General features: G+C 45.1%; 1 protein-coding gene across 9 annotated transcripts in view; it reads right to left on the minus strand.

Moving 5' to 3' along the window:
- CENPP (centromere protein P) overlaps nt 1-25,700 on the minus strand; it is a 320,121-nt gene that overhangs the window by 7,747 nt on the left and 286,674 nt on the right. The gene's annotated exons all lie outside the window — the stretch shown is intronic.

Genomic DNA, 25,700 nt, shown 5'->3' on the forward strand with positions numbered 1-25,700 from the left:
TCGCCTTCAAAGAGAAAATTACTGTATGCCAAAAAGGTTTAAAAATATAGATTCTGGTTAACTTAGGAGGAGTTTGAAGTTGATCTGGAATGAGTCAGACAGCAACTGGAATGTTTCATGATGTCACATCTCTTGAGCAGCAACAAAGGAAAGACTTTTTTTGCAGTGAAATTTTGAATGGTTTCAACAAATGAGGCCAGAAAGCAGTAATACAAAACTACATTGTAATAGGAAATGAAAAGGCCTTAACATTGTAGTACTGCTTTTAATCACAGAGAGGGAAAGTTGTTCTGGTTTAGCTAGTAGTGAAATATAAAAAAAAAATATGTGATTTTTGCTTCTTGGGCTCTAAAGCATAAGCCATGGCCATGACTACAGGGCATCTTTAGGAAAACAACAGTATCTTGGAATATTAAAACATCTTCATAATTATGGACTTAACACCCCCCAAAATTGCTAATGAGGGATTTAGTATAATGCTTGTTCTATACCTTCTTCTGTTTTTATGTTACAAAAATTAGCTCCTGATCACAGCAACAACCCAGAATGCAACCTTCTGAATGTTATAAAATCCAGAACTTGTAGATTTCCACTGAAGATGAACTGTAATGGTCCTACTTCAAGTCTGGTGTTTTGTTTTGAGAAGTATTTTTATTTCATTAGTCAAATCTCACAAAAGATGAATATTAAATATATATCTTCTGAAAGTCCTTTGGGATACACCTGCAAGACTACCTAAATAATTTTTAGGGGTGCACCAATAAAGATTTAATTGGCTGATACGGATGGCCGATTATTAACCAGCCACATCAGCCATTACCAATCTGATATGCAGCCCAGCAGCTTGGAGAGCAGTGTCTGGCTGGTAAGTCTGTGGGGGCTGGAAGGAGCAGATTGAGGCCCCCATGGTGAGGGAGGGAGTGGCGCTGGGGCAGGGGTAGGCACTGCTTAGCTGGGGTGGGTTGGGGCATGGGGCACAGCCGTGGGCAGTTTGTCCAGGGGGGTGGATGTTCCCAGCCGCTGTGTGCACCCCTGGGGGAGGCATGGGGGCCATAAGCCCCCACCAGATTTGTGTGCAGGGCAAGGGCAGGCCTCCCTCACTACAGTGGCCTCAATCACCCCCCTACACCCCTTCCCTCCCCCATGCCTCTTCCCCCTGCAGACTTATTGGCTGGATGCTGCTTTCCAAGCTACTAGGCTACATTCCTGGCCCCATGCACAGCGGCTGCACATATGCACACAGCATTTATCAGTGACATTATTGGCTATACAGGCCATGGTGCATGTGGCCAGTCCCACTGCCCCCGGGCATGTGATGGGGCAAGGGCCATGCAGTGGCCAGACTTGGCTTCCCAGTAAGCCTCCGTGGCCTAGCCAGCTGCTGTTGCCAGTGTCTCTACTGCCAGACCCGACCGCCAGGGGCAAAGGATGGAGCAGGTGGGTGGTAGCTCTATGGAAACCAGCCAGAGATTTCCTCAGGTAGGACATGCTCAGCTAGGCAGACGGGATGGTGACAGGGTGGGGAGTGGCATCTGGAAACAGGATGGACAGGAGTGGGGCCAGGATTGCAGGTTGGTGACAGTGCAGAAGTGCATTCTCCAGCTACTGACTCTGCTTATACAAATCACTTATCAAAACAAGCTGATTCATAGTCATAGATGAGCTTAATCCCGGACATTCTCTGAACGGCTGACCCAATACAAACTGAATATAGAAAAAATAAGGGGTGGTTTTAGCTGAATTAAAGAAGTGTTTGAGCCCCCAAAAGACAGAAAGTGATTTCATTAAAATACATAAAGAGTGTCATATACAAAAATAACTGTATAAACTGCAGATAGTCCAAAGTCTTCAAATATTTATTTGCCCCTCCCTGCCCTGCAAAATAAGATTCTAGATATGCTGAAACAGTCCTGCAGTTACATTATGCACCTAAATAGAAATTTCAAAGGGACAAAAGGAGCAAAATCATGCAGCATGTCTTTTTAGATTGAATACATGCATGTGTGTCTAAGAGCCTTGTTACATGGTACTTTGGGTAGCTCCTGGAGCTCTTAATCCCTGGATTGTCTGTGCATTGACACCTGAAACTAGTTTTAAGCACTTGTTATGTGACTCAAACTTAAACCACTCCAGGGCAGACTTCTCTCTGAGCCTGTTATACCAAGGTGTGGCTGCTTTAGGCTACACCTTAGTGTAAACACCTCACCCACCTTCCACCCCCACTAGCCTGGATTGATCCCACTGCCTCCCCCCTCCCCAGCACCTCAGATCCCCACTCATTGCTGCCCCCACTTTACCCCCTGCTTACTTGTGGTTGCCTGCACTGTCTGTCCCTGGGGGAGCAGTCTTGGAAGGGTTAAACTGCCTGCCCAGCTGCCATCCCTGCTGCTCTCTGGGCCAGAAGAGCAGTAGCCTGGCAACAGTGGTGGCTGGGTAGGCAGGTTAGTCCTTCCCTGCCTGATCCCCTGAGACAGTGCAGGGAGCCACAAGTAGGTAATGTCCCAGGGGCAGAGGGGATGCAGGTAGGAACCCTAAGGGGCAAGAGGGAAGCCTTGGGGGCAAGGAGGAGAAACAGGGAAGCCTGGAATGGAAGATGGGGCATTCTTACTTTTCAGTCCTCCAAGACCCTGTTGGCTTCAAGTGTGACTGCTCCAAATTTCAGCTATCACTAACACTGATCAACATTTGTGTGGCTCATAGCATAAGGTATAACAAGGCCCTGAGAGGATTTTGATTTCATAAGGAGATTTGACTGATGCAGTGAATCTTGACCATGTGTAATTATAAATCAAAGTCTCTTTATAGACACTGGATTACAAGTGACAAGTTTCTGCCATGTGCAGCTACCAATTCTCTGCTATTGTCCTATAAAAATGGAAATTATATAAATATGTTCAGGATAAAAGGCTGACTGGAGGATTGGATATTCTTATTAGAGAATTTACAGTTCATTTGGAATCCAGCAAGACAAAGTTACTGCAGATACTGTTGTCAAAATGAACAGCTGTAACTATCCACTGCAGATTTGGTGTGTGCACAAAAAAGCTCAGAGTGGTTCTCTAATGTACACACGAGTTCCTTACACATGGCTTGATAACCTGCCCCTAGCATTTGCAAGCAAAGATGTATGCCAGTATGAAGTGAAGCTTTCAGTTATAAAAGCATCAATAATGTCAACAAAAAGAAATCTAGGTACTTTATAAATATCCCATATGGTTCCTATTGACCCTAAAGGAAAGAAAAGTTTTCAAATTTCAGTACCAAAGTTCCCTTTGTCGCTTCCTCTCCCTATTTTTAAATGAATGGAAATGAGATTTCATCATGTTCCCCAGGTAGACCTCTCTCTCTCTCACATACACGCGCGCGTGCGCGCACACACACACACACACACACACACTCTCTCTCTCTCTCTCTCTCTCTACTTGCCCAGTTTATATTCAACACACACACACACACACACACACACACTCTTTACTTGCCAGGTTTATATTCAGAACTGCCAAATATTTCACTTAATTGAGAGCTTATTTTCCCAGGGGTAGGCCTATACTGTAACAAACCAAAGTATAATAATTGTTCCTTGGATTTTGGGCATTATTTTAGGAACATTAACTAATTGTATAACCTGGCTTTCATTCAATATACAGTTGCTAGACATGATAAATGCAAAAATACACAAGGTGAGAAAGAATCTATGAACTTTATTTCTGTCAATGGAGATAGTTTTCTTTGCTCATGTATTTTGTCTATACTATTTAATGTGCCAATTAATTGAATTTCAAAGATAGATTATTTTCTACTCTAATACAGTGTTAATACATTAACATTCTCATTATAAGCCACACACACACAGAACTGAGGAGATAAAGCTGAAAACCACCCTTAATCAGCTTGCTTTGCCAAGATATTACAACTCATCCACAAGATAAATATTTTCTTGATGTCCTTGGGTTCCCCAGGAAAAGAACAGTCCAAGACACTAACAGACAGATAGAACTGTTTCTGGTTATCATGTGGGAATGTGAGAAGAAAAAATACAGAGGGTTAAATCAACATTTGTGGGTAGTTAAAAAAAATCACTAGCTTGATATGTAATTCCCCATGATTACATGGAATCTATGTTTTCACTCAAACTGTATGACAAAGCCACATGGACTTCACAGTTTTGCTTTACAGGGTCCTGCAGGAGTTATAGGTCTGCTATATACTTAAGGTGATAACCTTTTTTATTAAGTATGGTGTTTTAAAATGGAAATGTTGGCACAAAATTCACTAGGGTGGTGTAAATGCTGGCACAGTAATTAAAGATTAGACTCAAAGCAGCAGAAGTTTGAAATTTAACAACACCAAGTTCTGGACCACAATATTCATTTTAAGGTTTCCAGAGTAATGGAATTACTGAATCAGCAAAACAAAGAAATACATGAGAACATTTTTACAGCCTGGGACTTTGGTAAACTGGTAAATACTGGATTAGGTTTAAACCTCAAGGTCTTTTAAATTAAAATCATCTGAAGCAAGAATGTAGTAAAAGTCTTACAAATGTTATAGCTTAAATGTAATTCAAGTAGCAACATTTTGTGCATAGACTTAGGACAAGGATTCTCAACCAGGGTGCTGCAGCATCCTAGGGTGCCTTAAGATCCTTTCTGGGGTGCCACAGTGTGTCTCACAATATTAGCACTGTTAGATGAGCAACATGATTCACAAGATAAACCCAGAGATTTCATATAGGAACCCACAAGTTAAATACATTCTGACCTGCTGCTGTGGTCTTTCTGAGTCTGTGCATATTAATTGTTCTATTTTTTCTGTAGTCAAAAGAAGTGAAAATTAACAGCTGATATTTTCCCAGGGGTGCCTTAAGTCTGAAGAAGTTGGGAACCACTGACTTACAGATTTAGTATTCAGGAAAGTCTGAACAGATGCAGGGGGCTCTTAACATAAGGATCTTGACACAAACTGATGAAAAAAATTCAGAGTCATGGCTGGTACACTTTCCTAACTGGCACTAGAGTTACAAACTAGCTTTTGATGTTTTGACAGGGTCTCCCACAACATTCTTGCAAGCAAACTAAGGAAGTATGTGTTGGATGAATGGAATGTAAGGTCGACAGAAAACTGGCTGGATCGTCGGGAGGATCAGGCTAGGATTCAGAGTGACCAAGATAAATTGGAGGACTGGACCAAAAGAAATCTCATTAGGTTCAATAAGGATAAGTGCACACACTTGCATTTAGGATGGAACAATCCCACATACTGGTAGAGGCTGAGGACTGACTGGCTAAGCAGCAGCTCTGCAAAAAAGGACCTGGGGGGTTACAGTGGACGATAAGCTGAATATGAGCCAACAGTGTGCCCTTCTTGCCAAGAAGGCTAATGGCATTAGTAGGAGTGATGACAGCAGATCGAGGGAAGTGATTATTCCCCTCTATTGGACACTGGTGAAGCCATGTCTGGAGTACTGTGTTCAGTTTTGTGTCCCCCACTACAGAAAGGATGTGGACAAATTGGAGAGAGTTCTGCAAAGGGTAATAAAAATGGAAACATGACTTGTGAGTAGAGGCTGATAATGGTGGTGGTGGCAAATGACAGAACAAGGAGCAATGGTCTCAAGATGCAGCAGGAGAAGTTTAGGTTAGATATTAGGAAAAACTTTCTCACTAGGAGGGTGGTAAAATACTGAAATAGGCTACCAAGCGATAGAGGTACACTGATATATTGGTCCATATCGGGTCAGGGCTGATAAAAGGAAAATTGACATTATTGGCAATCGACTTTTTTTTGGCCAGTGTAGCTGATAATGTCACTGATAAATGCTGCATGCAGGCACAGTCACAGCATGCATGCAGCTAGGAATGCAGCCCAGCAGTTTGGAGACCAGTGTCTGGCCAGTAAGTCTGTGGGGGGGAAGGGGCGTAACTGGGGCAGATCGAGGCCCCTAGGGTGAGGGAGGGAATGGGGCTGGAGCTGGGGTTGGGGCAGGTGCTACCCAGCCAGGGTGGGGCACAGGACGGAGCCGCAGGTGGCTTATTTGGGGGGCACAGTGGAGTGGGGAGTGAGGGTGGCTCCCCGCTGCTGCACACACTTCCAGAGGAGGCATGGGGGTCATGTGCCCTCTAGATTTGTGTGCGGGGTGAGGGCAGGCTGCCTGCTGCAGACTTGGGGTCAGGGGTTGTGCTGGACTCTTCATGGTGGGGGAGCTGGGCTGGGGCTGCGCTAGGGATAGGGTGGTCGGCAGCAGCACTGGGAGAGGTGGGTATGGGTTGGGCTACAGCCACCCCAAAATTCCACGTAGCTGCCTGTGTCCAGTGTAGTGAGGACTGCTGCCTGTTTAGTCTATGGCCGAATCTCCGAAGTGGCGCTGAATCTTTGGATCTGATTTGGCCGAATCAAATCAGGACAATGATTTGAATCTCTGAATTGAAGCACTGTCCCTCCGAATTGGCCAAATCCAAATCCAAAGCGATTACTTACCGCTTCACACAAGCCTAATAGCGACTCACTGATTTGTTAGTAGCACTAAACTCACGTAAGGACAGGTTTAATGACTACAACATGATACGATGAACCCCTCAACTTCTGTGATAAATAACCATGTAAAAACACTCTGGTGTCAACAAAGCCCTAATTTTGCTGCACAAGTATATTTTGCTCTTTCTAAAGCACTGGTTTTCAACTGGGTTGGCATGGGACCCTGGGGTGCCACGAACCCCTTTCAAGACAAATGGTATCAGGTACACTGATGCAACCAGGTAAAACTGCCTTCTCTGTCTCTTTTCAGGAAGGTTTGTTCAGAGCCAGACCAGGAAGTGGCTGTGGCAGCAGCATGAGCCTGCATTACGTTTATGAAAAACCTACACAGAGCAGTTTTACCAGGTAGCGGTAGCACAGCAACCTGGAGATAAAGTAGGTGGGCTGAGACATTAGAACTGTGGCTCTTACCTAGGATGCCACTAATTTCAGAAAAGTTATGGAGATCTGCCTTGAGTCTAGTGTATCAAGTCTTTTCTTCATTATAATATTCTGTCAGCATAAATATCTTGGCAGAGGGGTGTATATATAACACCCCCCCCGATCTCATAATTGATGCAACTGTGGCAGAAACCACTCTCCCATATGGATGCAACTCTCCTGGCAGACCTGCTGCTGCCCAAGAGAGCTGGTGTAATTCTGACACTAGAAAAACTCTTTCTGCCATCCCAGCTGCATCTACACAAGAGGACTGGCTACCACAGTACTATTAGTTAAAGCAGCAGCAGCACTGGAATACAGACTAAACCTTGAAGGAGTAAATTTTATCATCCATAACTTTTATTCAGCTCAAGTGAATTCCACAATCTGATATCAGTTTGTATAGGAGCAAAATTTGAACTTCAGGAGTGAGTAAAAAATTCTGTAAGAAGCAGGTTTACTAGCTCAGACGCTATGGCTGCTTAGAGATGTGGAAAAAAAAATGGTACTTTAAGCTCGGTGCGCTCCTACACTGAGCGCAGCGCATGCCCAGAAGAGGCATCACATTAGTTTAACTCAGATCACCCAATGTCTGTATAGATCAGGTGCTTCAGTGGGGCTTTTTGGTGCTTTTATCTAATAGCTGATTGAATCAGTTTTTGATAAAAGCGCCAAAAAGCCTCACTGCAGCACCCAATCTATACAGATGTTACAGAGCTGGATTGAACTAATGCGCTTCCTCTTCCAGTAAAGAGCTGTTTTGGTTGGGTTTTTTTCCCACATCTGTCAGTGCCCTTTAAGCCCCAAGTGGAGCAGCAAATTTTTATGACAATTTAAGTCAGCATGTGGACTTTAAAAAACTGTAGAGAGAACCAGTGACTCTCAAACTTAATTATATTGGGGCTGTTGCTTCACTATAATTATTAAAGGAGGTAACAGAGGTCATTTCTAAGCTTTATTTTTAGTGACTGAATGGAAAATTGAATTTATAATCTAAAGGACTGATTAGGGTGAACATGTACCAAATCCTTCACTGGGGTCCTGTTGTTCTTATGGTCTGACTGTTGATGTCCACATAGGAATAGAGGACTGAAAGAGGCCTCCCAGATTCTTAAATACAGTTCCCAGCAATGGCAGAAACCATTTATCCAGAGTCCTATAAACTGTGCACTGTAGCACCTTTCACATACCACTGCCTCAAAGCACCATATGAAAACCAAGGCATAACTAGCCACACAATGTGGCACAGGTAAAAAGTAGGTGAGATAAAGGAGATATCATGTGCTCTGTCACTGCTATACCAGAGAACTTACTAGGTCAATGACCACTACTGCTTTATTTCTTAATCTCACTATCTATATTTCCTAAAGGAGATACACAGTTCAATAACAGACTTTTTTGTCTTCCTCCCAATTAAATCACTTGCAATTCAAAAAGAGGAATTTTTGTCACTATTTTTCTCTAATTACCTGCTGATACTAAAGGTAGATCAAATATGTGATACATTGGAACTAAAACAGTTTTTGTTCCCAAGGAGTTTTCTCTTAATTTGTAGAGTACTTCTCTGGGTGTTTAATACAGTATTAAACAAGTTTCAAGAATTCTTCCTGTTCATTTAAAAAAATCATAGCCAAAACTCTTTTGGCTAAGAGATAAGATTCTATCTGAATTTTAATATTGCCTCTACTTAGCTGGCTTAAGAGGCAACCATTTCTCAGGGACTGAGAGACCATAAATCCAATGAGGTTTTGTTGGATGTTCATATAACAGTAAAAATGATAGACCCATAAAATCAATAACAAGATGGTATTCTATACATAATGTAAATTGGTGGTATCCATTCCAACTTTCCATTCCAACTTTCATCTAAATTAAAACATACAAAATATTATAAATATTTAATACAGTAGAAAATATATCAGACATTTAATAATTAAACTACTATTTTTAGACCTTGAAATAAATTACGTTAATATGAGAGTAGTACTGATTTCAACACTGTATTTCTTGAAAGGTTATTTAAACATCTCACAATAAATCATAAGTGTCATCAAATCCATTCTTTCCTAAAGGCTGACATTTACATTTCTTTTTGAGGCATTTTCATAAAATACAGAATTCTATGCGTACAGGCATCCATTCATACTTAGAGTTTACAAAGTGGTTTGAAGACTAGAAATTCAGTATAAATTTCAAGTATTATCACCATCTTGGTACATATTTTTACAAAAAACACTACTGAGTCCAACATCAGTCGGGTTAATAGTGGCATTTTTGTTTTCTGTACTTAAATAAAAATAGTATTTTTCACTTCTCTTGTTGGCAAGATGAGAGGGGAAATAAGGATTTCATAAAACATTAGACATGGCTAAACCCCACCCAGAGATGTGACAAAACTTTCCTCTAACAGGCCTCACTTGGCCAGAGGTTTTCCTCAGTAATGATGGAACCAAACCAGTTGGTTCTTACCAGAAAACGGATTGTTAAAGCTTCACTCAGGTGCCAGGGAAACCTGGACTCTAAAAACAGAATATTCTGTTCACATGAAGTCAAGTGAAAATGTCAGATCTGGCATTGCTCATTTCAACTTCTTTATTTAACATGGCGTCAAGACTTAAGAGTGGCTCTCTGTCTCTGCAAAAGAATAGAGCTCTTACCAAAGATTAAATCTAAAACTTTTATCATTAATTCAGTTGGAACAAAGGATGTCTGTACTTTCAGGTATGAATGTTCCACCCCCAAAAACAATTTGGCCTTTGGAAGGCTTGTATTGGATAAGTAAACAAATTACAGCAAGTTAAAAGGAGACAAAGGGTATGTCTATTGAGCAGTTAAGCATTAGTAGATTAGTCTACTGCGCAGTTAAGCATCACCATCTACATGTGCTCACATTTACTGTGCAGTAAATCAATCTACTGTGCAGTTAGCTACTACCTATAAATACAGGTAGTAAACTTACTGCGCAGTAGAAACTGAGTAGTAAAATGTTTAGATGCTGGCTGGGAGCAAACTTGCTCCTGGTCAACCAAGCCAGCAGGGGGCCACAAGGGACAGGGAGCTCTCTGTCCCCAGTCCTGATGCTGCATAGCTCCCCAGCTTCCCTCCTAGGAGCTGGGAGCTGATCAGGGTCAGAGCTAGGGAGTTCTTTGCCCCCTGTCCCTGCTCCACGTGCAGAGCTAGCTGCTCTGAGGAGCGAGTGGGGGCTGGGAATCCAGCCCTCACTCATCCTTTAAAGCAGCCAACTCCATGCCAGGCAGAGCTGGTTACTCTGGGGAGTGAGTAGGGGCTGGGAATCCAGCCCTTGCCTGTCCTCTGGAGCAGCCAGCTCTGTGCTAGGTGGAGCTGGTTGCTCAGGGGGACAGTGAGGGCAAGATTCCCAGCCCTCCTCTCCAGAGCAGCGAGCTCTGTGCCAAGCAGGGCAGCTGCCGCTGAGCCCTGTGCCCCCCCACCCAGCAGAAGGCTTGCCTAAAGCTACCCCACACCCTGGACAGCTCCCAGCGAGGGGCTTGCTGGAAGCTATGTGCCTGGATGTGCACAGAACTAGGAGAGCTCCGCCGACTGCAGGGACAGCTCTTTCCTGGCTCCATGCACATCAGGTCCCCTCCCAGTGTGCACAGGGCCAGAAGACAGCTTCTGTTGTAGCTGGCAGAGCTCTCCTGGCCCCATGGCCACTGGGACCACCCCATATCCTTTGCCAGCACCCAGGCTAATTGGGGGAGGAGGGGCAATGGGAGCCTGCAGCTCCCCCTGGCTGCTGCAGGGGGGCAGAGCAGGGCAGAAGCAAATCTGCTCCCCTGTAGGTTTACTGCGTAGTAAGCCTACTTCAAATTAGCAGCATGTATAGACATGTCCAAAGTGTGTCAGTTATGTTGCAGTAATTATCTGTGTACCCAGACTTACTCTTTGGTATATGCATTGAAATCTTGGAAGGGTTAGAAATAAGACATAATTTTAATAGTGAGGGCAATTAACCACTGCAATGAACTGAAAATGAATCGATTGGTAATATTTAAATGGATTATTTAAATGAACTGGATGCCTTTATGGATATAAACTGTAAATAAACACAAGTTATTGTGATGAATACAGGAGGAACTGAGTGAAATTCTATGTCTGAAGATAAAAAAACACTAAACAGTTAGAGAGAGGAATGAAGGTTCAGCTGATACCTCTTTGCTATAACAGGCTGACACTGTGAGAAGCTCTGCAGAGGGAATCTGGAGAATCTAAACTTACACTAAACACTGAAGGATAGGATGTTTTAGCACAGGACTGTCCAAAATTTCAGTGGCTGGGGGCTGCACCTGAGACAGGCCACACCAGGGAGGCCACATACCATACGGACTGGTATAGCATGAATCAAGGACCCCCCACTCTTCCTGCACACTGTGGGTGGGCAACCCCCCACCTCTCCCCTCTGTACATGGACAGCTCTCTCTCCTGCTTCACCATGTGTGCAGGCAGTGCCCCCCCCAAACAACACCCACAGGCTTCTATGTACCATGCCACTCCCTAGGGCAGGTGCCCATAGCCTCTGCTGCAGTCAGGACAATACGGGGTGTAGTGGCTGGGTGGGAGTTTGGGGGCCACAGATTAAACCACCAGTTGGGCAACCCCTTGTAAGGTAGCTGTTTCATTGTTTTAAAACCCATGTTTTCATGTGCTTTGCAGTTTTCTTATAAAAACTGCTCTGTAAATACCTGTTCCCAGGAGGTAGGGCTGCAAGTTGAATTTAGGGTAGGTCTGTTTGGTACTCAAGTCCTGGTTCTGGATAGAGAGAATCTCATGGTGCCTCCCCAAGAGCAGTGAAATTTGGGAGTTGTTACCAATGGACTGTACTCAGAGACCTAGGGCTTGACCAACAGTGAGGACCTAGTCAGGGAACTTCTGGTGGGTCTAGATGTGTTCAAGTCAGCAGGTCCTGATGATCTTCACCCCAGAATGCTAAGAGAATTAGCAGAGGTCATTGTGGGACCCCGGCACAGCTTTACGAGCACTCATGGTGCTCTGGCGAGGTGCCGGAAGACTGGAAAAGGGCCAATGTGGTCCCCATTTTCAAAAAAGGGAGAAAGGAGGACCCAGGAAACTACAGGCCTGTTAGTCTTACCTCGGTCTTGGGGAAGCTCTTTGAGAAAATTATCCAGGAGCACATCAGCGAGGGACCAGCAGGGGAGATCATGCTTAGGGGCAATCAAGGTGGGTTCATTCAAGGCAGGTCCTGTCAGACCAACCTGGTGGCCTTCTATGACCAGGTCACAAAATCCTTGGATGCAGGTGTTGCGGTGGACGTAGTCTTTCTGGACTTTAGGAAGGCGACACTGTCTCTCACCCCATTCCCATTAAGAAATTAGGTGCCTGGCATCGATGCCTACACAGTCAGATGGGTCGCAAATTGGCTGGAGGGCTGCACCCAGAGAGTGGTGGTGGATGGGTCTTTTTCAAGGGCAGTAAGGTCCCCCAGGGCTTGGTCCTCAGGCCCACACTGTTCAACATCTTCATCAGCAACTTAGACGAGGGGGTGAAAAGCACCTTGTTCAAATTCGCGGATGACACTAAAATGTGGGGAGAAGTGGGCACGCTGGAGGAGAGGGGCAGGCTGTAACTAGATCTAGATAGGTTACAGGGGTAGGTGGATGAGAACAAGATGGGATTCACTACAGACAAGTGCAAGGTACTGCACCTGGGGAGGAAGAACCAGCAGCATACCTACAGCCTGGGGAACTCCCTTCTCATCAGCACAGAGGCGGAAAAGGATCTTGGAATCATTGATTCTAAAATGAACATGGGCTGCCAATGTGGGGATGCAGTCAGGAAGGCTAACCAAACCTTGTCATGCATCCACAGATGCATCACGAGCAGGTCCAAGGAGGTGATCCTCCCCCTCTATGCGACACTGGTCAGGCCACAGTTGGAGTACTGCATCCAGTTCTGGGTGCCACACTTCGGGAAGGATGTGGACAGCATTGAGAGGGTCCAGAGGAGGGCCACTCACATGATCAGGGGGCAGCAAGGCAGGCCCTACGAGCAGAGGCTACGGGACCTGACCCTGTTCAGCCTCCACAAGAGAAGGTTGAGAGGGGATCTGGTGGCCATCTACAAACTGGCCAAGGGGGACCAGCAGACTATGGGAGAGTCCCTGTTCCCCTGAGCACTACTGGGAGTAACGAGGAATAACGGCCATAAGTTGACTGAGAGTAGATTCAGGCTAGATATCAGGAGGCACTACTTCACAGTTAGGGCGGCTAGGATCAGGAACCAACTTCCAAGGGAAGTGGTGCTCGCTCCTACCCTGGGGGTCTTCAAAAGGAGGCTAATCACCTAGCCAGGGTTGTTTGACCCCAGCATTCTTTCCTGCCCATGGCAGGTGGTCAGACCTCATGATCTGCTCAGGTCGTTTCTGACCCTACCTACTATGAACCTATGAAACAGTAGAACATTCCCTGCAACTATAAAAAAGATAGTAAGATGAGTTAGACAGATTGATTCGTAGATTGTTAGGGACTGGAAGGGACCTCATAGATCATCGGGTCCATCCCCCCCTGCTCTAGGCAGGAAGACAACTGGGGTCAAGCGACCTCAGTGAGGTTACTGTCCAGTCTCCTCTTGAAAACCACCAGGGTAGGCGACTGCACCACATCTGGAGGGAGTTTATTTCACAGTCTGGACACCCTGACTTTGAGTTTTTCCTGGTATTAAGCCTGAAGCGGTCTTCCAGGAGCTTGTATCCATTTGTCCTGGTCTTCCCCAGGGGTGCCCTAGTGAATAGTTGTTCACCAAGCTCCTGATGCACTCCTCTGATATAGTGGTAAGCCACTATCAAGTCCCCTCTCAACCTTCTCTTCTTGAGGCTAAAGAGGCCCAGGTCTCTCAACATTTCCTCATATGAAGGTCTTATCATTAATTCAATTGGAAAAAACGATGCCTGTACTTTCAGGTATGAATGTTGCACCCCCCCAAAACAATTTGGCCTTCTTTGGAAGACTTGTATTGGATAAGTAAACAAATTACAGCAAGGGGGACGGCGGAATCCCTACTTAGCAGGGAGTGGTGAGAGGGAAGCCAGGCAGACACTTGCAGTCTCTGCTGTGCTGCAGCCAGGGAGCAGAGGGGAGGGGCCAGCCCTGCTGTGGAGTGGAGAGCCCTGCGCAGCCCAGACAGCATGCTGGGATGCTGAGGGTGTCCAATTTAACTCAAACCAGCAAGAGGTCTGGGACAGACATTGCATAAACTGGTACAATTAAAAGGTACAATTAAATTAATTTAGGCATAGTTTGTCATTATTTAGGGTCCAATATCTGGAAAATCTGCAAGTTCATATTCATGGTGATTGCTTATGGTCTGGGACAGACATTGCAATAAACTGTTTTGACTCAAATCAGTTAAGTCTGATACTACATTCAACCAGGTATATCTCAAACCAGTTTCAGACATTTTCAGACTGGTTTATGTGCACTGAACATCTGTTCTGTTACAGGTTTAAACCAGTTTCTGATCACTTAAACCGGTTTATATGTAATGTCTATCCCTAGCCTTAGTCTATGTCACTAGCTCAGTCTCTCAGTAGCTCTCACACAAATCGTATGCTCTATGGCTGTAGTGATTGCCCTGCTTTCTTTGTATTCTGGTAAGTATTTTTGAGGGGGAGGGGTTGATTCCACGGGAAATTGCAGCCAATGCCATTTTTGTGGGGACTGACATTTTTCATGGTTTCCATGAAAATAGCAAAGCTGTGATTTAAGTAGGCCTCTAACAAGTGTGAATTTTCAGATTTTTTTTCTATTAACGTTTCTCCAAAAAAAAAAAAAGAAAAGCAAGGCAATGATACTGTGGGAACAGTAAAAATATTTATAAGAGTTACAGTTGATTAGGTTAAGTTTAGCTACTTATTTTGTGCTACAATAAGAACATTTTCCTAATAGAAGTTAGTGTCTATGCCTGATGAGAAGAAAATGTATGAATTCTGCTTAATATTATGAAGTAATTTTATACAGTTGTTATTAAGAAGGAAAGGATGCCTCTATCAGTGTGTATTCACGTCACTAGCAAAGCTTCTAGTACATATCAATGATGTGCACAATGGTGGATCAACAGAACTCAGTGACCATCTACTAAAGGTAAAGCATCTTGGGACAATTAATGTGGTTGAGTGGGAAGAAAATATCATATTTACTTGCATACCACATGAATCTTTCCCCCCTCAAAATTAGCCTTTCCAAACTGGAGGGTGTGTCCTAAGCAGGGAAGTAGATTTTCTGCTCAGAATGGCAGCAGTGATATTTCTATTCAGGCAGCACTGATGGAGTCAACTGACTTCATGGTTTGTCAGTACCTACAGACAGAGATGCAACTGTCTGGCCCCTATTTTAAAAAATATGTCTTGGTGTTGACTCTCCAGCCAGCTACCACTCCATATCTAATCTTTTCTTTCTGGGGAAGGTCATTGGGCAGGTGGCTGTCCAACAGCTCCAGGCACTATCATATTCTTGGATCACTGTCAACTTGGCTTTCTTCCTAGGTAGAGTGCAGAGAGAGCACTTGTTGCCTTGGGTGATAATCTCCTTCTAGAGATGGACAGGGCAACTAGTGCTCTGTTGATCTTACTAGATCTTTCAGTGGTCTTAGCTACCAGTTCATGTAAATGTGTTATCAATATCTTATGGTCAGCTGTATCAGTTTGTGGGACTGCTCTTAATGAGTTCTGCTCTTTTTTAGTGGGGAAGTTCCAAAGGTTGGGGATGGATGAGCAAGTGCTTGCCTTCCCCTTGTCATCCGTCTTGTTCAACATGTATTTGAGATCACTGGGTGAAATCATGCTGAGATTTAGGGTGAGGTGTCATCAATATGCTGATGACACTCAGTTCTATCTCTCTTTTTCATCTGACCCAAACCCTGAAGTCTTGTTTCTCACTCAGTGCCTGGCTACAGTTGGGGAGTGGATGCAGGTGAACCAAAAGCCACCAAGCAAGAGAGCTGTAACCTTTTAAGATTTGGATCTGGCTACCATTGTTCATGCTTCTGTAACCTCAAAGCTAGTCTGCTGCTACACATTCTGTGTAGCGCTGCCATTGAAGACTGTTCAGAAGCTCCAGCTGGTGCAGAATGTAATGCTTTCTCACATTACTCCAATGTGCAGAAATTTGCATTGGCTTCCACTATATTTCCAGGACCAATTCATGATGCTGGCCCTATAAGGCCCTAAATGGTCTGGATGGTACATACCTAAGAAAGTGCCTCCTCCCTTATGTTCCATCACAATCCCTAAAGTCATCAGAGAGCAACCTCCTGCGGATACCATCTGTGAGCCAAGTTCTTTTAGATAAAACATGGGAAATAATTTTTTAGCAGTTTCTCTGCACCTCTGAAGCTCCTTTCCTTTTGTGTTCTGTCAGAGCCCGAGCCTGAATATCTTGTAAAAGTGTTATAAGTAAGGACCTACTTAATTCAGTTTCACGGATTTTGCAGAAACTGCAAAATCTGGGACAGTCCATGAAATCCAAGCAATCAACAACAAAAAGAAACTTAATAAAAATAAAATGCTTGTTCTGCCTTGCTGCAGGGAGATAAAGGCATTGTGTGGTGGGGTGGCACATTGGTGACATGTAGGGGGTGCATGCTGGGTGCACCCCGTGAGATTGGCAGTGCACCCCCTGAAAAAAGCGGGTTGTTGCCACTGTGGGCAGTTGCTGATGGCCACTCCCCCCCACCTAACACCATTGCAACTGCCTACAGGAACTCCCTGCTTGGCCCACCCCCACCGCCGACACCGCTGTGGCTGCCTGTGGAAGCTCCCCACTCGCCACCACCATGCCCCCACTGCTGCTACCGCCACTGCCACCTGAGGGCGGTTGCCATGCCCCCCCCCCCAGGGGCACATGTTGTTCATGGGGTAGCACAAAGGGCAGCAGACAAGATAGTGGCTGCCCCCTCCCCGCATGCCTCCTCCCCCAGGGCCTCTCCGCCAATCAGCACTGAAGGGCAGACCTGCTGCAAAATGACCATGGAATTAGAACTTTATGTCATGATCACACTGTGAATATTGGTAAGTCCCCCTGTGATTTAGGTAGATCCCTAGTTATAAAACTTTTTTATTTGGGCAGGCCTTTAGCAGTCAGGGTTAAGGGTTAGGGCACTGTCCAGTCAGCTTGTTATATTACATATTTTTACCTGTTTTTGTAATATATCTGTTTTTTAAGTATTTTTGTCACTTTAGATATTAGATATAGATATCAGATCTAGATATAAATCTAATACACAAACAAACAAACAAATAAATACATGAGGAAAGGATATAAACAGGTCTTAAAAGGTAGTGAATAGGTAAGATGCAGATGAAAATTTGGGGAAGAAGGGAAGTAGTTTACCATGCCTTTATAACAGTGGTATTGCTTTGTTAGGCAAAGAACAAACCAAAGAAGAGAAAGTTAGGCAAAAAGCATTATTATAGCTTAAAAGCTCTTATAGAAGTAAACCATGCATGACAGCAGAATAAACCTGGAACATCTCAGATGTTGCTCAAGCAAAAGACTAACTTCAAATTAACTGATTTCTACTCCTGCTTGACTGAATAAGAACTGCAAAAATTTCACAATGATCTCAATGTACTATTTTTTCCAATATACATCACAGATTTCATAGATTTTTCATAGATTTCATAGACATTAGGGCTGGAAGGGACCTCGGAAGATCATCGAGTCCAGCCCCCTGCCCAAAGGGCAGGAAGTCAGCTGGGATCATAGGATACCAGCAAGATAAGCATCCAGTTTGCTCTAGAAGGTGTTCAATGTAGGCGCTTGAACCACCTCCGGTGGCAGGCTGTTCCAGACCTTGGGGGCTCGGACAGTAAAGAAATTCTTCCTTACGTCCAGCCTGAAACGGTCTTGTTGTAGTTTATGACCATTCGACCTAGTCGTCATCCCTTGGGGCGCTCTGGTGAACAAACGTTCCCCCAGATACTGGTGGTCACCCCTGATAAACTTGTAGGTGGCCATCAGATCACCCCTGAGCCTGCGCTTTTCCAGGCTAAAGAGCCCCAGGGCTCTCAGCCTGTCATCGTAGGGTCTGCTTCCTCGACCTCTGATCATGCGCGTGGCTCTTCTCTGGACTCTCTCAAGCTTCTCCACATCCTTTTTGAATTGTGCAGCCCAAAACTGGACACAGTACTCCAGCTGCGGCCTCACTAAGGCCGAGTACAAGGGGAGAATGACGTCCCGGGATTTGCTTGAGAAGCATCTATGGACGCAAGCCAGCGTTTTGGTCGCTTTACTAGCCGCAGCATTGCACTGCAGGCTCATGTTCATCTTGGGGTCCATGATGACCCCCAAGTCTCTTTCTTCCTTAGTGCTAGCCACCACAGCACTGCCGAGCCTATAAGGATGCTGCGGGTTTTTCTTCCCAAGGTGGAGAACCTTGCATTTATTGGCGTTGAACACCATCAGATTCTCGTCTGCCCACTTGCTGAGCCTGTCCAGGTCAGCCTGGATCACCCACCTGTCTTCTGGTGTTGATGCTTTGCCCCAAAGTTTGGTGTCATTGGCGAACTTGGCCAGTCCGCTTCTGACTCCAGTGTCCACATCATTAATAAAGATGTTGAACAATATGGGTCCAAGGACAGAGCCTTGGGGGACCCCACTGGTCACAGGACACCACAATGAGTGACTTCCATCAATTACTACCCTCTGGGTCCGACCATGGAGCCAATTTTCCAGCCAGTGGATCGTGGAGGACCCAAGGCGACAATTGGCCAGTTTCTCCAAGAGGTGATCATGGGAAACCAGATCGAAGGCTTTTTTTTTGATGAATATATATGAAATATATATGAAAGTAAAGATAGTTTATTAGTAGTGATTTGCACTGTTTCATGAATATGTAAGTGCAAGATTATGCAATGCATTATTTTCCTGTCAGTGAAACTAATCAGATTAGCATGAGGGAGGTGTTACATTCTTTCTTTGTTTTTTTTCTTTCCTCCTGAAAATTGACTCATCTGAATACAGACATAATGTCATCTCTAGTTTGACTACTCATTATTACTTCAAGTCCAACTAGCATGCATATTTTTAAGACAAAAAAATCATGGTAAAACTAACAACAGATATAACCCCTACCTTCTCCAATTACTTCTTCTTTTCTGTTAAATATTATACATCACCATATTCAGCATATGTACATTCCATTTTACTTTAGTAACCATGTGAACTTTAACCATACCATTTATATTTTCACAAAATTGATTTAAATAGTATGTCCACAGTAAAGCTGTAATTGAATTCTTTATCGTCAAGTACACACAGCATTGTGTATTTACAAAAGAATTTCTTTTTAGTATCACTTCATCAAATGATAACCATATGTCTATCTATCACTTAATTATAGCCCACTAGAAATAAATTATATACATACTGATGTTTTTCTTTTAAAAACTGAGCAGAAACAGAATGAAATGAAAATGAGGATCTTAAAAAACTCAGTAAAAGACAACCATAATACTAATATTTATGAATGTAGAAATCATAGGCTAGGCTTGGTTTTCTTTGTTTTGACTTTTCCTCGTTATGGGTGAGAGCTATGGGTAGATATTTCTTATCTCTAGCATGATAAAGAGGAACCCTGGTTGGATATTAAAATTACACTGCTGACCCTATGAGTCTATTATCATTTGAAAGTCAATGTTTTACAAAGAGTTAGAACACCAAAGTGCTGGAGATACTGGACTTATTTTCAATTTTATACAACGAAAAACAGCTCAATAAATCAGAAAAATCCATATAGTAACTTAGTAACACTTTCTGAAAGTACAACTTATTTATTGACCCAACACAAAACAGAAATCTTAAGCACACTATAAAATCAAATGAAATTCACTAATCAATAAACAGCTGGATCTATATTGCAAAAAAGTAAGAAAAAATTATAGTCTTTAATTTTTACCTAAAGTAACTGATTTAAAGTTTAATTGCTAGATGATTTGTTTTTATGTTTATTGGAGTTTTAACATCATAGTATTCTTTTTCAAATCCTGTGTAATCACTAGTATTTGTTAAATAGTTTCATCCAACTGAGAGAGGTTGGTGACACATTGCCTGGAGCCGAGTTGTCTCCTGCTGTTGGAATGGGATGTGTTCTGTCCCTAGAAACTTTCCTGCCACATCTTGATGTTAGAAAGAGAGGTGCCAAGACACTATTTTTGAGAGACAAAAGATCTGTTATAGGTTCATGAGGTCAGCTCCTCTTCGCAGGGCTCCACCATTCCCATCCCCTGCCCTAACCACACCTGATGTTCCGGACATGTTGTTCTTCGTCTGTCAGACCAAGGATTTCAGTCCCAGTCTTGTGGACTCCCTGTGAGGATATCCTTCTATCTCAGCCACTTGCCCCATTCTTCCCTGCACGGGTCCCAAGATGGCCATTCCTGGGTCCAAATTCCACCCTTAATCTTCAGGGTCAGCCGGATTTACCCCTCTCTGGGGTGTAATCTCATCCTTGTCTCTTTTTTCCTCTAGGTCCCTGAGGAAGTTAGCCTCACCCCCCGAGACTGAATAAACCAACGGTAAATTCCCCTCCATCTTGTCACTGGCCCTCACCGGATGCCAGGACTCTGCTCCGAGTCCTGGGGTCGGTCCCTCCCTGTGCTGACTCTTTCTGTCCTCTCCACATCTTCTCTCTTCTTTTCTTCCCAGGACCGACGCTGACCACTCTCTTGGCATCCCTTTAAATTTCCCTCCAAGCCAGCTGGGCTCACCGTGGCATAGTGTGATTCGTTGTCTCCCCGGCTTCCCAGCTGCTCCCCCTTTGTTTCTTCAGCGTGGCTCTTTTCTTTTTCCCTGGCGGCGTCTCTCCCCCTGCCCCAGCAGGGGCAGCCGAACCGGGGCAGCTGGGTTTGCCACAGCAGCCTTTGATCTGTCATGGCCCCAGCTGATTCCCCTAATCAGCTGTGGCAGAGCGTTCTTCCCGCCCAGGTTTGCTGCTGTTTTCCCTTTCTTCAGGTCCTCTCTTGGTAAGTTTCTCTTTGTTTCATCCCTTGAGCTTTTGTGACAGGGTGTTTGGAAAACCTGTCACACACCTCCCCGCATAGTGGAAGGTCCTCTTGGAGCCTCCAAGTCATTGTCTTTCATCTGGAATCATTCTCTTTATCTGTTGCCGTTGCCACTGGTCACTTGCCATCTGTTAACCTTGATAGGAAATTGGCTGCAATGTTCAGTCATCCTGGCTGATGTTCTATAGAAAAGAAAAAGGGGTTCAGGGCCAAGGCCCATCTCATTAATCTGGGGTTTTCAGTCTTTGATGTCTGGAGCCACTGGAGTGGCACATGGCCTGTCATGAGAGTGAATTTTCTCCCATATATAGTACCTAAACAGCTCAACTCCCCACTTTATTGCTAGGCACTTTCTTTCGATGGTGGAATATTGGGTTTCTGCCCTGGATAACTTGTTGCTAGCAAAGGCTATAGGCTGTTCCTCCCCTTGGACTTCTTGTGATAGTACGGCCCCAAGTACGATAACTAAGGCATTGGAATGTAACCAAACTGTCTGTTTGAAATCGGGGTATATAGCACTGGGGTGTTACGTGAGGCCCCTTTTACCTTCAAAAATGCTTCCTGAGCCTCTTGGGTCCACACTACTCGTCCCCCTTTTCTGCCCTGTAGCAGACCCATAAGAGGGGCAGCCAATTCAGAAAACCAGGGTATAAAACGCTGGTAGTAGAGTTCATCAACCCCAAAAAGGATCTCAATTGCTTTTTCGTTTGGGGTATTTGGTATGTCTGTATCACTTCTACCTTGTTGGCAAGGGGAGTTATTCTTCCTCACCCTAACTTAAATCCCAGGTACTTAGCTTCTGACTGCCCCAAGGCATGCTTCTTTGGGTTGGCTGTCAGCTCTTCTAGAATGTTCCTCACATGTCTCACATGTTGGTCCCAGGTTTCTGAAAAAATAACTATATCATCGATGTATGCCACAGCATACTCTTGGTGTGCTGCCAGGATTCGGTCCATCAGCCTCTGAAAGGAAGCAGCTGCCCCATCCGTGCAGGCTGTAGGGCATCTGGGTAAACTGGTACAGACCCCAGGGTGTACTGAAGGTGGTTTTCACCTTGTCCTCTGGCAGTTTCACCTTGTCATGGGGATCTGCCAGTAACCCTTTGTTAAATCCAGGGTCAAGATAAACTCGGCCTGCCCTATTTTTTCCAACATCTCCTCGATGTTGGGCATTGGGAAGGCATTGAAGGAGGAGATGTTATTTACCTTTTGGAAATCAACACACAGCCTAATAGCCCCATCCGGTTTTGGCACCACCACCAACGGGCTCCTCCAGGGGCTCTGGGATTCTTCAATAATGCTCCAAGACAACACCTGTTGTAATTCCTTTCGCACTGTGGTGTAGAGTGCCTGGAGTAGCCTCCTCCAAAGTTCTTGCACCACTTGGCTGGGGCTTGTTCTGATTTGGTGACAAATTCCTTTGGCATGACCAAAAGGACATACAAAAACTAGAACTCTTGGTTCCAAAATGATACCTTTTATTAGACCAACTGGGAGTACTCCCTTGTACTCCCTGTTTACTCCCTCACCAAGCGTTCGAGTTGTTCCTGACCAACTCAGGGTAGCACCTTCCCAACCACCAGGGTCGGTTTGAGTTTGTCTTGACTTCCCCTTGTCTCTGGGGCCCAGTCCTTTGGCACTTCCCGAGAATCTATTAGGTAGTTCTCATGGGTATCCCACCTTTTTAACATATTCACGTGGTAGACCGGTCTGTTTCTCCATGTGCCTGAGCGTTCTAGCTCATAGTTAGTGGGGCCCACTTTGCTCCTTATCTTAAAGGGCCCCCTGCCATTTGGACACTAGTTTACTGGTGTGGCCGGGTAGCATCACCAACACCAGATCTCCCTCCTGTAATTCCTCAGTTTGAGTATCCTTGTCATACCTTAGTTTCTGGCTAGCCTGATTCCCTTACATATTATCCTGGGCAATCCGCCTTACCCTCTCCAGTCTCTCTCGCACCTCTCTGACCTGGTGTGAGTTCTGGTCACCTCCTGGTACGTCCTCCATCCGGATCCTTGCTGAGCTGCTGACACAGCCTGTGTGCAGCCCAGGGGGCAGCCTTGCCTTCTGGCTCCAGCATTGCTGCCCTGTCCTCCATTTCCCTGCCACTGGCTTTTAAATCAGCCAGGTGGTAATTTTTTATGATGTCATCTGCCGGTGTCATTCCCAGCCAGCAACAAAAACGGCTGACAAACTGCACAGGTGGTCTGTCTTGGCGTGGCTCGCCTGGCTCCGCTTTTTTTAAAAACAGTAAGCATGCCCTGCTTCAGGGCTTTTCTCTTTCTTCTCTGGGCGGGTCAGCCCTGCCTCGGGTCCCACTGCGGGAGGGTGCTCTGTGGCCTCCACTTGTGTCCCCCTGGGACAATCCCCAAGACTTCCTGCACCGTCTCCCCATTGCTCCATGGTATGTCAGAGGATCTGGGCCAATATCTGGGGTCTCTTTCCTTCCGTCTTCTTGGCAGCCCAGAATTGTTGCCTATATAATTCAGGGCAGATCTCGCACCGGTATAAGATGGAGCACTTCACAGTCTGGTAGTTATTGGCCTCATCTCGGGCCAGGGCTCGGTAAGCGGCCTGTGCCTGGTTCAGTCAGTAGGGGTCCTAACAAGGAAGCCCAATTCCACCAGTCCCAGTCTGCTGCGATTGCCATCCACTCAAATGCTTTGAGATACACCTCAACAATGTCTTCAATCATCATCTTAGGGATCTGGAACTTCTCAGATGCCCCCAATACTGCTGCCTGTTGAGCTTCAGTTCTCTCATTCAAGTCCTGCTGCCAGCTGAGCACAGCTCTCTGGGCATTGGCCTCTTGGGCCCGTACCAATTCTTCCAGTTGCACCTGTTGGGCTTGCATGATTTGGACCACCACCTGGTGTATTTGTTGCCAGTCTCGTGAGACCAAAATCCCCGAGCTAGTGAAGGGACCCTCCATCTCTTGGTCTGGGTTAGCCGTGAATACTTAAAGTCGCACCGAGTCTCACAATGCACCAATGTGAGAGGTCAGTGATACGCTGCCTGGGGCCGAGTTGTCTCCTGCTGTTGGGATGGGATGTGTCCTGTCCCTAGAAACTCACCTGCCATGTCTTGATGTTAGAAAAAGAGGTGCCAAGACACTATTCTTGAGAGACAAAAGATCTGTTATAGGCTCATGAGGTCAGCTCCTCTTCACAGGGCTCCACCATCCTCATCCCCTGCCCTAACCACACCTGATGTTCCGGACATGTTGTTCTATGTCTATCAGACCAAGGATTCCAGTCCCAGTCTTATGGACTCCTTGTGAGGGTACCCCTCTATCTCTGCCGCTAACCCTGTTCTTCCCTGCACGGGACCCAGAGACAGCCATTCCCGGGTCCAAATCCCACCCTTAATCTTCAGGGTCAGCCGGACTTGCTCCTTTCTGGGGTGTAATTCTGTCATCGTCTCCTTGTTCCTCTAGGTTCCCGAGGAGGTTAGCTTCACCCCCCGGGACTGAATGCACCAACAGTGAATTCCCCTTTGTCTTGTTGCTGGCCCTCACCAGATAAGTTGGACGCTAGGACTCTCTTTCGAGTCCAGGGCTTGGTCCCTCCCCATGCTGACTCTCTCTGTCCTCTCCACTTTTTCTCTCTTTTCTTCCTAGGACTGACACCAACCACACTCTCAGCATCCCTTTAAATTCCTCCCCCCCCCCAACACACACACTATAGATCTATTCATGTATAGCCACAGTTCCAGGCTATGGAACGCTTAGAATTAGTAAATGAAATGTCAGTACTGAATTTTTTAGGGATCCCAGCCACAGTGGGATACAGCATCTGATTAGACTCAGAAGAGAATCGGCTGAATCCGAATTGAATACTTGCTGCTTTGCACAGGCCTATAGTACAGTAGCAAGGGATATATAATAAGAAGGGGTATACAATAAGAAATTGTGAATTATGTGGATGTGATATATCAAGACAGCTTGTTGCTGTTGAGGTCTGAAAATCATGAAGTCTTGTTTTTAAAAGATACTTGGATTTTCTAACAAACTTTTCCTGTCCCAACCTCTGATGTTAACACATACCCACCAGTTTCCACACCTTAAGATATCTTTTCTGCTTTTCCAAATACAGATTTTGCAATCAAATTTTAGCACAGGTGTATTAAAGGCTAAATATCAAGTACAACCTTCCTTGAATTTTTTTACAAGGTTTTTTCTTTTGTTTAAAATCAGGGGTATGAAACTCACTCCTGGTCCTGGGCTAGATCCAGACTTCAGGGGCTTTTCCCATGCTTGGCTGGATTCAGACAGCAGAGGCTTCTCCCAGGCCAGAATCATGGAGCCAACAGCAATAGTGATGAGACCTCATTTGGACAGTAGCGCAGGCTGCATTTGGACAGTATGGAGTTGTGTTCAGGAAACAGCATGGATCTGGGTCTGGGTGGCAGTGTGGAGCTGCGTTTGGTCAACAGTGTGGGTCCAGGACTAGGTTATAGTGCCATGTTCAGGTGGCAGTACAGGTTTGGGTCCAGGACTGTGCAGTGTGTGGGCTGCGTTTGGGCAGTACCCTGGGTGTGAAGGCATGTAGCAATGGTATTTGGGCAGCAGCACATGTACTGGGGGACATGCCAATCGCCATGTCCACTGGGGTCCAGGGACCCTGAATTCTGTGGTAGGCCATAGATTCATAGATGTTAGGGTCGGAAGGGACCTCAATAGATCATCGAGTCCGACCCCCTGCATAAGCAGGAAA

Source organism: Alligator sinensis, unplaced genomic scaffold (genome assembly GCF_000455745.1).
Source record: "Alligator sinensis unplaced genomic scaffold, ASM45574v1 scaffold78_1, whole genome shotgun sequence".
Lineage (NCBI taxonomy): Eukaryota > Metazoa > Chordata > Crocodylia > Alligatoridae > Alligator > Alligator sinensis.